Genomic DNA, 16471 nt, shown 5'->3' on the forward strand with positions numbered 1-16471 from the left:
AAATCTTTGACACATACTCCTCATACAAATTACTCTCGTTGGATGACCCGGTTTTGACAACATAATCCGAATTAGACTCATTATCGTCCTCTTCAACACTATTTCGAGTCTGGGTGATGTAAATCGATCTTGCCTCCAACGAAATTACCTGCGAGATCGACGAGGACAACCGACAACCACTACCTATGTCACGAACCGCAGCATACCACTCCATCACATGTTGCGGCATTAGCGTAGCATGTACGTCGAACGTTAACCTCACATGCTGATCAGTATGACATTCTTTAGTGTATCTAGAGAATCAACACAACAAGTGCGTAACATTACAAATGAACTACACTCAAATATCACTCTTTTCTCATAATTTTTTATTATTCCATTGGAATAAATTACTGGAAAAATAAAATTGATTAATTTCTATATGCACATATCTTGGGTACTGTGACTTCAATTCTTTTACACGCATATTTCGAATACTGAGCACTTATTTTCTGTTTTGTGCTTTGTCTCGGATGTATCCAAAACATATAAAATTTTTGTTGTGTCATATTCTGATGACTGACTATTCGAGATATCTATTTAATTTGAATTTGATCACAATTCCTAGGATGTATAACGTTGAGTAGGATTTCGGTAAATAATATATTTAATTAATTTAAATAAAAAATCCCTAAAACTTACCAGCGAGATAAAATCAAGATGAGCCACAGGCGGTGGTGGCTTTGTTCTGGTGAGAAGGCAGCCAACAATGAGAGGAGAGTGTGCAATAGGGTTGTACATGATTTAGTTAATTAACCAAATTAATTTTACATGATAAAACTGGTTATTAACTGGTTAAAAAATTTTAAAATCAATTTTTAATCGGTTATAAAAATAAAAATTAATTTTAAAAAATAACTAATTTTTTTAAAAAAGACCAGTTTTTACATAGAAAAAATTAGATTTTTTTTTAAAAAAAGTTAAAAATAAATTTTTAACCAAAAACCAATTTTAATCGATTAAAAACTGATTTTTACAAAAAAAACACCAATTTAAATATAAAAATTGTATAAAATTTAATTTTAGTTTTGATTAATCGGTTAAAAATCTATTTTTAAAATTTGATTAACCACTTTTTAATAATATGAATATAATTTTTTAAATTATTTTATTAAATTAATTAGTCAAAATTTAATTATAATTTTTTATCCAATTAATTATATTTTGGATTTTAAATGTACACTGACAGCACAAAGCGGACTCAGGATTCGGTGGTCCAGGAACCTTTGGACTACTTAGTGGTCCAAGTAGAAAACATGTTTTTGGAGTTTTTTTATCAATTGCTACGTAGTCTTTGAACTAATTTTAATTACAAATCAACCCCATATATTTTATTTAATTATAAAAATAGTTTTTTATTTTATAAATTATTATTTTATCAATTATCTATTATATTTATTAACAATTAAATACAAAAATAACAACCAATTATATCCTCCATTCATCCTAATAATTCCAATTGATTAAAAAATTAACTTTGATCTCGTTACGTTCATCCATGGCTTCCAAATCGTGTTTCCTTAAAATTCAATTAATTTGTTTTACAATCGATTGAATGATAACTCAATCGATTGGTTTACACTATATCACAAAACAATCGATTGAAAGTTGTAAGGTAGAATGGTAAAAATCTTAAACCAATCGATTGTTTATACTTTCCAATCGAATGAATGCCTCAAAACAATCGATTGTTGTTGTTACTCAATTGATTGAATTCACGAAAACAACATGGATTTGCCAAATACAATCGATTGGAAAGTGATGACATTGAAGTTTTAGCCAAATTCAATCGATTGGTAATGTAATCCAATCGATTGGAAGGTGATGAAGTTGAATGTTTTGCCAATTTCAATCGATTGGTAATGGAATATCCATCTACTCAATCAATTGGTAATGTTCTCATTTTTCAGAATTCTGTAGGATTTTGCACAATTTATTCTATTCTACTTTCATAAATCACAAATAGATTGTACAAATTCTCATTAATCCAATTTTTTTTTCAATCACCATGATCAGAATCTTATTATCTTCTTGCACCAATATCAATGTATTAACATAAGAACAATTTTTATCACTTAACTTAAATAATTGATCATGTAGTTTGGTCTAGTTTGGACGAAGGAAATGTATTTCTACTAGTATTAATTAAATCCGTGATACTACGTGACGAAATTATTTTGGTAACCAAATTTAACCAAGTTGGTTCAATAGCTTATTGGTATAATAATAAAAAATAATTGATTGAGTAGATGGGTACCATTACCAATCGATTGAAATTGGCAAAACATTCAACTTCATCACCTTCCAATCGATTGGATTACATTACCAATCGATTGAATTTGGCTAAAACTTCAATGTCATCACTTTCCAATCGATTGTATTTGGCAAATCCATGTTGTTTTCGTGAATTCAATCGATTGAGTAACAACAACAATCGATTACTTTGAGGCATTCATTCGATTGGAAAGTATAAACAATCGATTGGTTTAAGCTTTTTACTATTCTATCTTACAACTTTCAATCGATTGTTTGTGATATAGTGTAAACCAATCGATTGAGTTATCATTCAATCGATTGTTTTGAAAAACAAATCGATTGAATTTCAAGGAAACACGATTTGGAAGCCATGAACGAACGTAACGAGATCAAAGTTAATTTTTTAATCAATTGGAATTATTAGGATGAATGGAGGATATAATTGGTTGTTATTTTTGTATTTGATTGTTAATAAATATAATAGATAATTGATAAAATAATAATTTATAAAATAAAAAATTATTTTTATAATTAAATAAAATATATGGGGTTAATTTGTAATTAAAATTAGTTCAAGGACTACGTAATAATTGATAAAAAAACTTCAAAAACATGTTTTTTATTTGGACCATTAAGAGGTCCAAAGGTTCCTAGACCACCGAATCCTGAGGGTCGGAGAAGGAAGCTCGAGTGTCGAGGATTTGTTCGGTCTTTGGTTTAACAGAGAGGGTAAAATAGATATTTTACATATACTCAAACATTACTAAGGGATGAAGATCTTGTAAGAAGAATACACTATGACCATTCGAGGATTGAAGAATGAAGTTGCATCCCACATTCCAACCAAGGCAATAAATATGATCATAAGTAGTTACGGTTACACAGGTAGAGTAAAAGGAGTTATACTACCTTACCTGAGAGACTGACTTCAGTACTACTTCATCAACGCGGCAACAAGAAGAAGAATTCGCATTTGGCCCATATCTCTCACACTCTCACACTCTCTCCTCTTTTACATCACCGATCACGCTCTTCGCTATTTTGAGCCTTATTTTTGCATGCATCTACTGCAAAGTGCAAACCATCTTAGAAAATAAGCAACATTGCTGAACCTAGTTTTTCATTTTCAAGTTACGGTGATTTTTTTTAAAATTGTTGTTTTATAATCAGTATTTTACTGCTGTATAGATTGAATTGATAAGCTAGTGAGTACACAACGAGTTAAAAAAAAAAAATAGGCATTATACCCTTTCCAAGATTCAATAATGTGTTTGTTATATTATTTATTCAATAATGAATTTCTATGTATAAAGTATGGAATCCTTTATCAAACTACGACGAATGTAAGCATCTGAACTAGATATCGAAGATTGTTTTATTATTTTAATACTTTTTCTTCCTAAAAGACTCAAAAACACAAACATTGAAACTGAAATGCAAACATGAAACACTGAAACCAATCAGATTCTAATTAGCTTTATTTCTGTTGAATTTCTAGAAGAAATAGACGAGTAGCTCAAAGACGGACACTGCAGAAATTGTGGATTTATTTAGTGATGATGAAGGGGGTGAAGCTGGTTCCTGGGCTCTCCATTTTTATTCTGATATTGCTAGTGGTGCAAAGCAACAGAATGTGACCAACAGAGGCCACACACCCAAACATCAGAGATCTCGAAGCCGTTCTAATATACAAAATTCTGAAGAAAATATGACCCCCAGCCGTCCGAATTCTTGTCATAGTTGTTCTGGTGATTTGGAGCAAGGTTTTTTGCCAGTTGATGACGACGCAGGCCTCTCTGATTCATCACCAATTTGTGCAGCACTACCTTGTAGGCATTTTTGGAAAGCTGGAAATTATGATAATGGACTTGTTCCTAAAGTCAGAGTCCCAAGGAATCAAACATAATTCCTCCCAAATCGATCCAGTGTAGTTTTTCTAAAGAGTAAGTATTATTTTGGTCTCTAGGATCTGAATCGAAACCGTCGTAATTTTTTATTTAGAATCATCTTTAACCTTTTATTTCGTATTAACATAGTCTTTTAGACCATTTTACCCTTATTCCATTTATCCTACTCTCTCACCTCTCTATCCCTACTCCCCAAATCCATCTTCTCTTCATCTCCACCGTCACACACGAGGGAGAGAGCTGATCAGAGAAGAAGAAAAGAGAGGGGGAAGAAGAGGGGACGGTGAGCCAGTGACCAAGGGGGAGGAGTCGTCGCCGTCACACACGTTGCCGTCACCATCGTGTCGCACCCAGGGGAGAGGGAGAGAGGGACGCGAGCCAGTGACCAAGGAGGGAAGAGTCGCCGCCGTCACACACGTCGCCGTCGAGGTGAGGAATGCGTCGCGCCCAGCCGCCGTTCAGCCTTGTCTCGCCATGGTTGGTCATCCATGAAGCCGCGCAAGGAGAAAGGAGCTGCTTCCGTTCACCGTGTTGCTGTTGCTTCCGTTGACGTTGCTTCTGAATTGTTGTTGCTTTGTTTTGTTTTTGAATCTCTTGTTTTTATTCTTGCTTTTGGATTGTTCTTGTTTTTCTTTTAAGGCACCTAGCTTATAATCACTAGTGAAAGAACTTCTTCCCCTCCATCCGTAGAGTGAGTAACAGCTGGAAGGACTTTTGTTTTGATAGTTGTTGATTGAAAAAATATTATTCAATGAAAGCAAATCTATTCGGAATGAGTCAGAGACAGTTTCTTGAGAAGATACATGCATAAGCAAGGATCGAGAACAATGAGCGTTAGTTGGATTTCGAATGACTTGTTATTCGATTAAACCTTTTTGAGAGGGGGAATCGAATTGAGCATTCGAATGGAAGATCGAACAGTCACGGTAGTGGAACGGTTAAAAGCTTTTATTACATGAGAAAATCATGGGAAACGTCTCCAATCAAATGGCGGGAGCAGTTATCAGGGGGAAAGTATTTGAAAAGTTCAAATTTGTAATTAATTGTAATTAATTATAATTAATTGCTAGTTACTAAAGGCAGACTATAAATACTAGGAAGCCTTAGAAAATCAGGGTTGGAACTTTTACTCAGAAAACACTCAAGCACACTCACATACCAGAGAATTTCTGAGTCTGCAATCGAGTAACTTTTCTGTAAGGTTCCTTCCATCTTTTCATTCTTTCTGTAAACTTTATGTTTCAAGTAAATTTATTTTTCAAGTATTCTTTATCTTCATCTCTGTCCAATATACATTTTTGCATTGTTGACTTCTAATTCAAAGTCCCTTGATCCAGTCAAAGGCATTTTATCGCTTTCCTTTAATTTCAACACTAACCTTTCTGTTTTCAATATGTTTTCTTTTTGAAAACCTTTCTTTTATTCTTTTCTTTGATTTATCAATTTTAATTTATTTTTATTCCCAATCTCGGTCTAATCGAAGACGCTTTGATGCACTTTTAAAAAACTGGTACCTGCAAAGAGGAGTAGGTTTCACTCCCAAACCACTAGATATCGAACCACCATCGATTTACTAAAAATCGACAAAACAAATTGGCACGCCCGGTGGGACAGTTTTTAAATTGAAGTGTGTCAAACAATCTTTTTTCCAGTATTACTTAGTGTATGCGATTACGGTGTGGAAAAATCATTCACATGGCTGATGAGATATCGATTGTGAATGGTGGTTCATCCACTAATGATAGCATACCAGTATCTATGCAACAAGCCGACGTGTCTTCACGTTCGGAGGCTGCAATTGGAACTGAAAGTATAGTAGTTACAACTATTCAGACTGGAAATGTTGGACGTAATATTCGTCCACGTGGCCCTACGCCACCGTATCAGCCTCTATTAACCGTTGGTTGGCCTCCCTATGGTCTTCCTCCTGGTTATACCCCACTAGTGGGTGGTTATACTCCACCGGTGGGTGGTTTTATCCCACCTATCCGCTTTGGGAATGCAAATGGAGTTAATAATACTCAAAATCCACAGCAATATTATGAGTATTTTCGTGATTATAATGTGGGCTCTACTTCGAATGCTGCTAATTCAATGGCAGTATATTGACAACAAATGGAGGAAAATCACCATGACTTAGTCAATTTATTGACCCAACAGATGACTACAATTCTGAATCCTATGATGGCCGATCATGAATCAAAATTCGAACGTCTTGCTAGACAAGTCGAGAGGATTGCTCGAATTGTTGATTATGATGATGGTGAAAGGCATAATACCAGGGAAAATAATGAAGGAGTAGAAAATGGTTTTCAAAATGAAAAGAATGTTTTAAATCAAGAAAACCCTTATGTAATTCCCCGAGGTCAAAATGCTGATGATGTTTTAGCCAGGTTACGTGCTAATCATGGTGGTGAACGTTATCAAGTCACTAGAATTGTGGAAGAAGTCTTGAATCGAGTTGGGCTTAATGTTGGTTTTATGAATCGACTCACATTTTGTGTCCGTTTTTCCCCAAGTTGTTCAGATGGCTAAAGTGCCAAGAGGGGTAAAAAGTCCAAAAATAGTCACAAAATTTGCTGGTGAAGTTGGAGAATCAACTACTAAACATGTTACTCGTTATTTGGTTGAGATTGGAAACTTAGCTAATTATGAAAAATTGAAAATGAAGGTTTTTCCTTCTTCGTTGACAAAGAATGCATTTACTTGGTTTTCGAATCTTAGACCAAATTCGATTACAACATAGAATCATTTAAAAACTGCTTTTCACGCTCAATTTTATCGAGGGGAAATGAATGTAGCAGTTACTGATCTAGTGACTTTGAAACGTGAAGATGGTGAAACTATCGATGATTATTTAATACGTTTCAAAAACTCTAGGAGTAGATGCTATGTGTCATTACCCGAAAGTGAGGTAGTGAAAGTAGCAACTATGGGGTTAGGATTCTATATGCGCAGAAAACTACTCAATGTGCATATTCCTGACATTTGGCTGAGAAGGTTTGACAGACCGAACTCATGAAAAAAGAGAAAGAAAAGTATAGAAATGAACAAAGATCAAAGAGTAAACCCTTTACTCGAAAAGAAAAGGTTGCTTATGTGACCATGGAATCCTCAGAGGAGGAATTCGATTTCGAAACAGAAGTCGATTTGGCCGAACTTAAGAAAGGTCCTCCATATGTTTGTTCTTTGTTGAAGAAACTGCCAAGTAATGAAAAGTCGAATGATTCAAAACTGAAAAGTGGAAAGAAATATAGTTTTGATATTTCGAAATTTGATCAGATTTTCGATGTGTTGCTTAAAGATAAACAATTAATTTTGCCTAAGGGTAGAACTTTGCTTTCTATGAAAGATTTAAAAGGAAAGCCTTACTGTAAATTACATCAAGCAACAAGTCATTCGACTAACAGTTGTGTCCGTTTCAAGGACTTAATTCAAGAAGCGATAATGGAGGGACGGTTGAAATTCGATTATGGCAAGAAAGAGATGAAGGTTGATGTGGATCCTTTTGAGGTTGATGCCAGTTATGTCGAACCTTGCTTTGGAGTGAACATGGTGGGCATGTCCTATGACTTTGATGTGGCTCTTGATGATTTTGAGTCACAGGTTAGACCAGTATACCCCAGAACAGGGGATGGTTTGCTGGATTTCTTGGTTCAGCAAAAGATCAAAGACCGGGACATATCTCTGTGTCCGCGGTGCAATACTGTTTTTGATCCTGAAGCAGCAGCAACTTTTAAAAAGGAAAGGATGAAGAAGGAATTGGCTCATAGAGAAGAGCAAGCGCGCCAGAGGTAGCCAATTAGGCGTTTGGAGGGTTCTAGTTCAAAGACCCCTCAAGAAAATGTATCTACGCCTTTAAGCCGTTCTCAGGCCATAAGTGTTCAATGGATTAGGAATTGCCAAGAATTCTAGAGACGTGATCATTTGTATTGACGTAATTCACAGTGGGGGGCATCGAGCACCTTCTCGAAATCAGTATTCCTATTATCGAGGTCGTACCAGAGGTTATCCATGAGGAAGAGGAGGAAGGAGAAGTTTTAATCAGAACAAGAAACTTTCGATTGAGTCAGGCAAGGAACTAAGCAAGGGGGCAACGCCTTCTGTGCATTCTAGAATTGTTTTTCCTTCTGATGGAGAAACTTATCCTAAAGAGATTCCATCACCTGCGAAGATGGAAAAGGGCAAAGCAATAGCCCAATCTTCTGGAATTGATAAAAACAAAGATGTTGATGTTGATGAGGAATATTTCGATGAGGGCGATGATGACATGGTTAGGACAATTTCGATCATTCCAATCGAATATTTGGGGGAGTATGAAGGTGACCCCAATGAAGATTATGATTCGGAGGATGAGGAAGCTTTTTCCTTTATCAGAATCGAGGATGAGCCGGGTTACTTTTTGCGGCCTACTGAAAAACAAATGTCTCATCTCCGCCTACTTCATATAACAACTACTTTGGGTGGGATAAAGGTAAATAAAGTTCTGATTGATGGTGGTGTTGCAATTAGTTTGTTGCCAGAGAGGATGTTAATCAAGGTGGGAAAGTATCTTGACGATTTAGTCCCTACAAACATTGTTGTGACGGATTTCAGTGGGACTTCGACCCCAGCCAGAGGATTGGTTACTTTAACTGTGAAAGTCGGCTCGTATGAGCGTAATACTGTCTTTGTGGTGGTTCCCTCAAGAGCAAGTTATAATGCTTTGTTGGGGCGAGATTGGATCCACAGTGTGGGGTCCGTACCTTCTACTGTGCATCAGAGCGTGCTCCTATGGACTAAGGAGCGAAAACCTGAAATTGTCAAGGCAGATTCAAATTTATATGTCGAACAAATGCATGTCAACTTTAGGATTTATAATCGTAAGTTAAAGCCCTTAAATGTTGATCGATCACTGAGCCCTTATAATTGTGAAGGGTGCTACTTGTCCTCGGAAGGTCTCTCGGTGAAGTTACGCTATCCAGAGTTGGGTTTGGAGCCAACTGGTTGGGATTGTCTTTCTTGAAGACTTTGGAGGAACTGCTCTATGGACCAGGTTGAGGAAGTTTCTGACTACTTGGTAACATTATATAATTATTTAAATAATTCTCAGTTACTAGAAAATAAATTTGGTTCTGCTGATGAAGTTGAATCACATAGGGTTAGTAATACTAGTAGTTATGATGTGTCCGATTCGACATCTTTAGTCGAATTTAATTATAATTTCCCTATTTCTTGTAATATAAGTAGTGATGCAAGCCGGACTGCCGATTTAATAGCAGAGGCTCATTATGCAGAAAGTAAAAATAATGATGTTTTTATCCATGATCAAGTCTCTTCTGTTTCTGATAATTCTATTGATTTCACTTTTGATTGCATTTATGATCTCGAACCATTGGGTTTTGAAAAATACTCAGTAAATGATGATGATTATTATAAAGGGTTTAAATCCCAAGATCCCTTAGAGAAAATTAATCTAGGGACTTCTGATGATGTTCGAATTACATATATTTGTAAAGATCTTTTTTATTCTTTTCGAACTGAACTCTTTAATCTTTTACATGAGTTTAAAGATTGTTTCGCTTGGGATTATCATGAGATGCCTGGTCTCAATCGTTCACTGGTGGAACATCGATTAGCATTGAAACCTAATGCTCGACCTGTGAAATAGACTCCAAGATGATTTGCTCCTGAAATTAATATAACGGTTAAAGAAGAAATCGAACGTTTGATCAAAGCAAAATTTATTCGAACTGCACGCTATGTTGAATGGGTGTCGAATATTGTCCCTGTTATGAAGAAGAATGGGAAGTTGAGGGTATGCATCGATTTTTGATATTTGAATAATGCTACTCCGAAAGATAAATATTTTATGCCTATTGCAGATATGTTAATCGATTCTGCAGCGGGAAATGAAATACTTAGTTTCATGGACGGTTATTCTGGATATAACCAAATTTTCATTGCGGAAGATGATGTGGCTAAAACTGCTTTTTGTTGTCCTGGGGCATTGGGTATGAATGGGTAGTTATGCCTTTTGGTTTGAAAAATGATGGAGCAACATATCAACGGGTAATGAATGCTATTTTCCATGAGTTTATTGGGAAATTTATGGAGATGTATATCGATGATGTTATGGTTAAATCGATTTCGGTAAGCCAGCACATTGATCATTTAAGGAAAGCATTCCTTACTATGAGAAAGAAGGGTTTAAAAATGAATCCTTTAAAATGTGCTTTTGGTGTGTCGGCCGGAAATTTTTTGGATTTTGTTGTTCATAAAAAAGGGATTGCCATTGATAAAAATAAAGCAAATACGATATTGGCATTGTCTGCACCAAAATCGAAGAAAGAGGTGCAATCATTTTTGGGTAAAGTGAATTATCTTCGAAGATTCATTTCGAATCTTTCGGATCGAACTAGGGTGTTCGCACCTTTAGTGAAATTAAAAAATAATTCACATTTCGAATGGACAACGGAGCATCAATCGACGTTCGATTCAATTAAAACTTATTTGTCTCAAGCCTCGATTATGGCAAATGTTCGACCATCTGAACCTTTGAAATTATATATTGCAGCATTTGAAGATACTATAGGGTGTATGTTAGCCCAAGATGATGAAAATGGGCAAAAATGAGCGGTTTATTACCTTAGTCGAGTATTAACTGATATTGAAATAAGGTATTCCCCAATCGAGAAATTGTGTTTGTCTTTATATCATGCTTGTATGAAATTATAATATTATATGGTGGCTAAGTCGGTGAAAGTTATAGCGCAAACTGACCTAATTAAGTATATGTTAAGTTTTCCTATGTTAAGGGGACGTTTGGGGAAATGGATCTTGGCATTGACGGAATTTGATTTACAATATGTTCCAGCTAAGGCTGTGAAAGGATAGGTCATTACAGATTTTCTTATGGATAATTCGAAAGATATGAATGACCAGGGGGCAAATATAATCGAGGTAAAAATCGATTATTGGAAGTTATATTTTGATGGGTCAAAACATAAAGATGGTGTAGGAGTTGGGATTTTAATTGTTTCACCAGAAGGGATCTTGTCGAAATTTCTATTTGAAATAAAATATCCATGTTTGAATAATGAAGTAGAGTATGAAGCGTTAATTTTGGGCCTTGACATTTTGATTAGTAAAGGGGTCTCGGAAGTTCAGATATTAGGGGATTTCCAGTTAGTTTTGAAGCAGTTATCCAAAGAATTTAAATGTAACAATGAGAGGTTACAGAAGTATTTGACAACCGCGTGGGAGTTGTTAACTTCTTTTAGAAAAATCTCTTTGGTTCATATTCCAAGGATTCAGAATGAAATAGCTAATGAATTAGCCCAAATTGCTTCGAAGTATAAAATCGGCTCAGGAACTCTTGAGTCTTTAATAGGTATTCATCAGATTTTAGTACCTGCAAGTGAAAGAGAAGTTTTGTGTGTTGATGAATGGGAGGATACTGATTGGAGGAAGTCTATTGCTCAATATTTGAAAGAGCCTAATATTCCAGTTAATAGAAAGATAAAATTGCGGGCAATGAATTTTTTTTTAATGGCTGATGAGTTATATAAGAAAGGTATCGATGGGAGTTTATCGAGATGTTTAGGTCAGAGTGATCAAAATATTCCTTTGAGTGAAGTTCACAATGGAATATGCGGTGCTCATCAGGCTGGAAAGAAAATGAAATGGGTGCTATATCACAATCATATATATTGGCCAACTATGATTAAAGATTGTATTGATTATGTAAAAGCGTGCCTGGAATGCCAAAAACATGGCTCAATTCAACAAATTTCAGCATCCGAATTACATTCGATAATAAAGCCATGACCATTTAGAGGTTGGGCTTTAGATTTAATTGGATTAATTCATCCTCCTTCATCCAAACAACACAAGTTTATCCTAGTAGCAATTGATTATTTTACAAAATTTGTTGAGGCGATTCCCTTGACTGAAGTAAGTCAGGGTGAGATAATAGATTTTATTGAGGAACATATTATTCATCGATTTAGAATTTCTCAAATGTTAAGTACTGATCAAGGAACAATGTTTACTGGTCAGCGGGTTAAAAGTTTTGCAGCTTCAAGAAATATCAATATGGTTACTTCGACTCCCTATTATGCACAGGCTAATGGGCATGTAAAAGCAGCAAATAAAATTTTGATAAGTTTGATTAAAAAGCATATCGGAAATAGGCCTCGAACATGGCATGAAACTTTAAGCCAAGTGTTATGGGCCTATCAGAATTCACCAAGGGGTTTGATAGGTACTTCGCCATTTAAGTTAGTGTATGGTCATGATGCAATACTACCATTAGAAATTAATTTGAATACTTTAAGAGTATCAAGACAGAATGATTTGTCAGTTGATGATTATTGGAATGCAATGTTCGATGAGTTGAATGAATTAGATTCAGAATGAATTTTGGCACTTGATAATATGATTCGACAAAAAGAAAGTATTGCTCGAAGTTATAATCGTCGAATCAAGGAAAAGTTTTTTAATGTAGGTGAATTGGTTTTGAAAGTTATTTTGCCAATGGAAAAGAAATCGAGATTTCTTGGTAAGTGGTCCCATACTTGGGAAGGCTCATTCCAAGTAATGAGAACATATTCTGAAAATGCTTACCAGATTAAAGATATTGAATCAGAAAGAGTAGTTAATTCGGTTAATAGAAAATACTTGAAGCAGTACTATTGTTGGCAAAAGTAGAAATTTAACATGCATATGTCTAGAAAAGATGGAAGTTATTACAAAAATAATATTAGAAATGAAAAAGGAATTCAAGGTGCCACTAGTTTTGCCAAATCGGAGTGTAGCTTTGCCCTTTTGTTTTCCAGAATTAAAAGCACTTCAATTTGTTTGAACTTGTCAGCTTGGATTTTCTCAAGTTGTTTTTCATATTCTCCCCGCTTGGTATCAATTGAGACAAGTTCCTGAATAAGGTGGTGTTGTTCTTGTTGGGCTGCTTCCAGAGGTTTGGCTATAGTGGCTCAACTTTGGCATATTGTGGCAAGCTGTTCTTTAATCTGAGCTAATTCTGCTTCGAGTCTTGCTTCTTCTTGGTCATGAAAAGCTTGAACAGAAATAGCACGGGAGATTCTCAGATCAAATTCCTCACGAGAGGTTTGGATTGGTTGAGCAGTTACAAGACAATTTTCTATATTAGATTTGGTTGTGGCTTCTTCATTTTAAGTTTCTTGGAGTTAAAACTGAGATGTAACGCTCTCATTGAGAAGCTATTTGAATTCTTGAATTGAGGCAGAATGTGGTGTGTCAGCTGGAAGTTCAAAAGAAGAATTCAAAAGATCAGTCAAGAGTTGGTTGAGAATTGGATCATTGACCCATGTAGTAGTGGATGATCCAAGAGTTTGATGAGTGATCGAAGTTATTCCCGAGTGTCAGGATCTAGTTCGAACGAAGGCCTTGGTGTAGCAGGTCTTGAGATTGTTGGTACAGGCATTGGAACTTTATTTTCTTGGATAACTTTATTCAAAACAGAGATCAAGTCGTTCAAGGTAGCACTGGTTGGAGTGGTAGGAGCACTCGATGTTTTAGGTCTTGTTCCTGGAGGGGTCTGAATATCAGCTTGGAATGAAGGACTAGGTTGCAACTCTGGAGGAGTTTCTAAAACTTGGGATCGAGAAGAATCTGAATTGATGGTGTCAGTAGCTTTAGAAGCAGAATCAGAGTTTGGGATTGCTAGGTTTTTTGCAGAGAATGCAGCTTGATTGTTTGGTGAAATTGACTCAAGTATATGTGTTTCTTCTGGAGAATGTTGCAAGGGATTTGTTGTTGGGTCAACCACCTATGTTGTATGGAAAGGAGGTGGAAAAGCGGCTGAAATTGATTGAAGGGACCCTGTGAATTGAATCGAATCATGTGATGTGGAATGCTCTGGTTCATTTTGTTGTTGCAAAATTGGTTGATCAAGAGCCCCAGTAGATGAAGTCGAATGGGCAACATTAATGGGCTAATACAAAAGGTACACAGTTATGAGTTTAAAATTTATTTTAAATTAAGTGAAATGTGTGTAGAGATAAATGTGTTACCTGAGAAAGTCTGGATCTTCATACTAGCTGAGAGCCAGGGTCAGAATCGGTTGCATCTTCCGATTGGGAGGAGACAGAAAGAATGTCCTTGTTGGTTGGTTCATTTTCATCAGCGCTTTCGCTTGATGATGGCAGCACTAGCTGATAAAAAGTTTAGAACCAATTATAGTTAAGAAAATACAATTTGAAGAATATTTCGAGTTCAAAGGAAGAGTTATGAATAGAAGAGTTACTTTTCGAGAGGTTCTGGTAGGAGTTCTTTTGCTCTTATGTGGTGGTGGTCGAGCAGCATCAGCTTTCCTTTTGTGAGTTCTTTTTGGGGAATTCTCAATGACAGCCGTTCGAACAGCAGTTTGTTGAATTTCTTCTAAGGTACGAGTATACCTTGAATAATAAGCAGCCCACCATTCAAAACAAGATTTGGTGATGAATGAACTGCGTTCATAGATCAAGAAGTTGAAGTGGTCTCTTCGTTTTTGATTTTTTAAGAGACAAGTGTTGAAATCTTCTTGAGATAACAGAGTAATATGGCAAAATGGTTCACTGTGTCGAGGTTGTGGTGTTGGGATAGCTTGAGAAAATTCCAGTTGTCTGGTGGTTAAGTGAGGAGCGTATAGGGTTATCTTGAACCTTTCTTTTTCATACTGTGGTAACCCTATTGGTATCACCTGAACAGCCAACAGGTTTGCCCAAGCTCGATTTGCGAGTTCGCTCTCCTCATTAGTATTTGGGAAGAGTAAATGATCAAGCCAGGCAGGACCGCAATTGCGACGTAAAAAAGGAGTAAAATTGAATTGATCGTTGTCAAAATCCTTGCAAGAATGAAGGAGGGAGAAAACAGCCCAGAATCTGTCTTCATCTGATTGGGTGTTTGGAAAATTGGGTTTGTAATTAGATAAACGAAACCCTCAATGTGTTGTTTATCAATACTGCCACCTTCAGGTTTCGTCATAAAGTTTTCAAAAATGGCATTAAGCCATAATTGAAGGAGCCAAAGTGGACCTCCTGTATTGATTATTTTATTGTCTCGGAGGTCACAGACGAATAGACTAAGCTCTTCAAAAATGTGCCTCAGAAGAAGCTTGGCCAAGTTGAGAGCTTTTCCTTCATGTAAAAGAGCAGCCAGGGGAAGGAAAAGCTTTGACATTTGTACGCTTCGAGAACAGAACAAAATTGTATTTAACCAGTAAAACAAGAAGGCTACATGTTCATTGTCTATGATCTCTGTACCATCTTCACCCATGTTGTGGGCGATGAATTCACTGTAAGAAGTGTTGAAGACAACATTATACTGATGCTTATATTGCATGTCAGGGGTACAATCTGGAGAATTTATTGGAAGTCCTGTAATGACAGCTACATCGAGGAGAGACTTTCCGATCATTCCGCAAGGAAGGTGGAAGTTGTTGGTTGTTCTATTCCAGAAACAAGTCACCGCCCCAATCATCCAAGGGTATGTAGTGAGTGAGAAATGAGAAAGCCTTAGTAGTTATTGTATTCCTAGGGCTCCCCAGATAGCACTCTTTGTGGGTTCGAGGCGTTGGTACCAAGTTGTGAAATCGAACCCTCGAGGATTGATTTTTGGATTGTTTCGGAAGGATTTTTGGTTGATGAAATGAGAGATGTTAAAAGTTTGGTTTATTAGTAAATCTTCCCCTTCAGCATTGGGGAAGAAAGAGAGTTTTTTGTTTGCTCTATCAAGAGTCTCAATCGGTCCAAGGAAGCAGTGTGTATCTGCGCTGATTGTGAAGGGGATTAAGATTCTGGTGTCGTTAACCTGTAAATGGGGATCGTTAATGATTTCATCATTGATTTGATTAAGAATGCGAAGAGCTGGCGGAGATGGCGGTGCTATTGCATGACCTTTACCCTTATCTTGAGTAGTGGCATGAGAAGAGGAACTAGTCATTGTTGAACACAGGAAGAAGGGGTTGGAAGTTTAAGGATTTTTGTGAAGAAGTTTTTTGGTGTAAGAAAAATCGAAGGGATAATAAGTTTCGAAAGATTTTGAATAAAAGTGGGAATGATGAATTTAAAGCATTACTGTGAACAATTACCGTGAAAGGGATATGAATAGAGGTAACTTAGTGAAGAAGATGAAGTGGTAGAAAGAGAATGAATAAGTTTCGGAAAACGTGTCGAGTGGGTCAGTTTTAATGGGGAGCTTAAATGGTAATTATTATTGATTTGAGAACTGACATTTTCAGTTTTGGATTAAGTGTTTTATCTTCTAATGAT

The sequence above is a fragment of the Arachis hypogaea genome, chromosome 11 (assembly GCF_003086295.3).
Source record: "Arachis hypogaea cultivar Tifrunner chromosome 11, arahy.Tifrunner.gnm2.J5K5, whole genome shotgun sequence".
Lineage (NCBI taxonomy): Eukaryota > Viridiplantae > Streptophyta > Magnoliopsida > Fabales > Fabaceae > Arachis > Arachis hypogaea.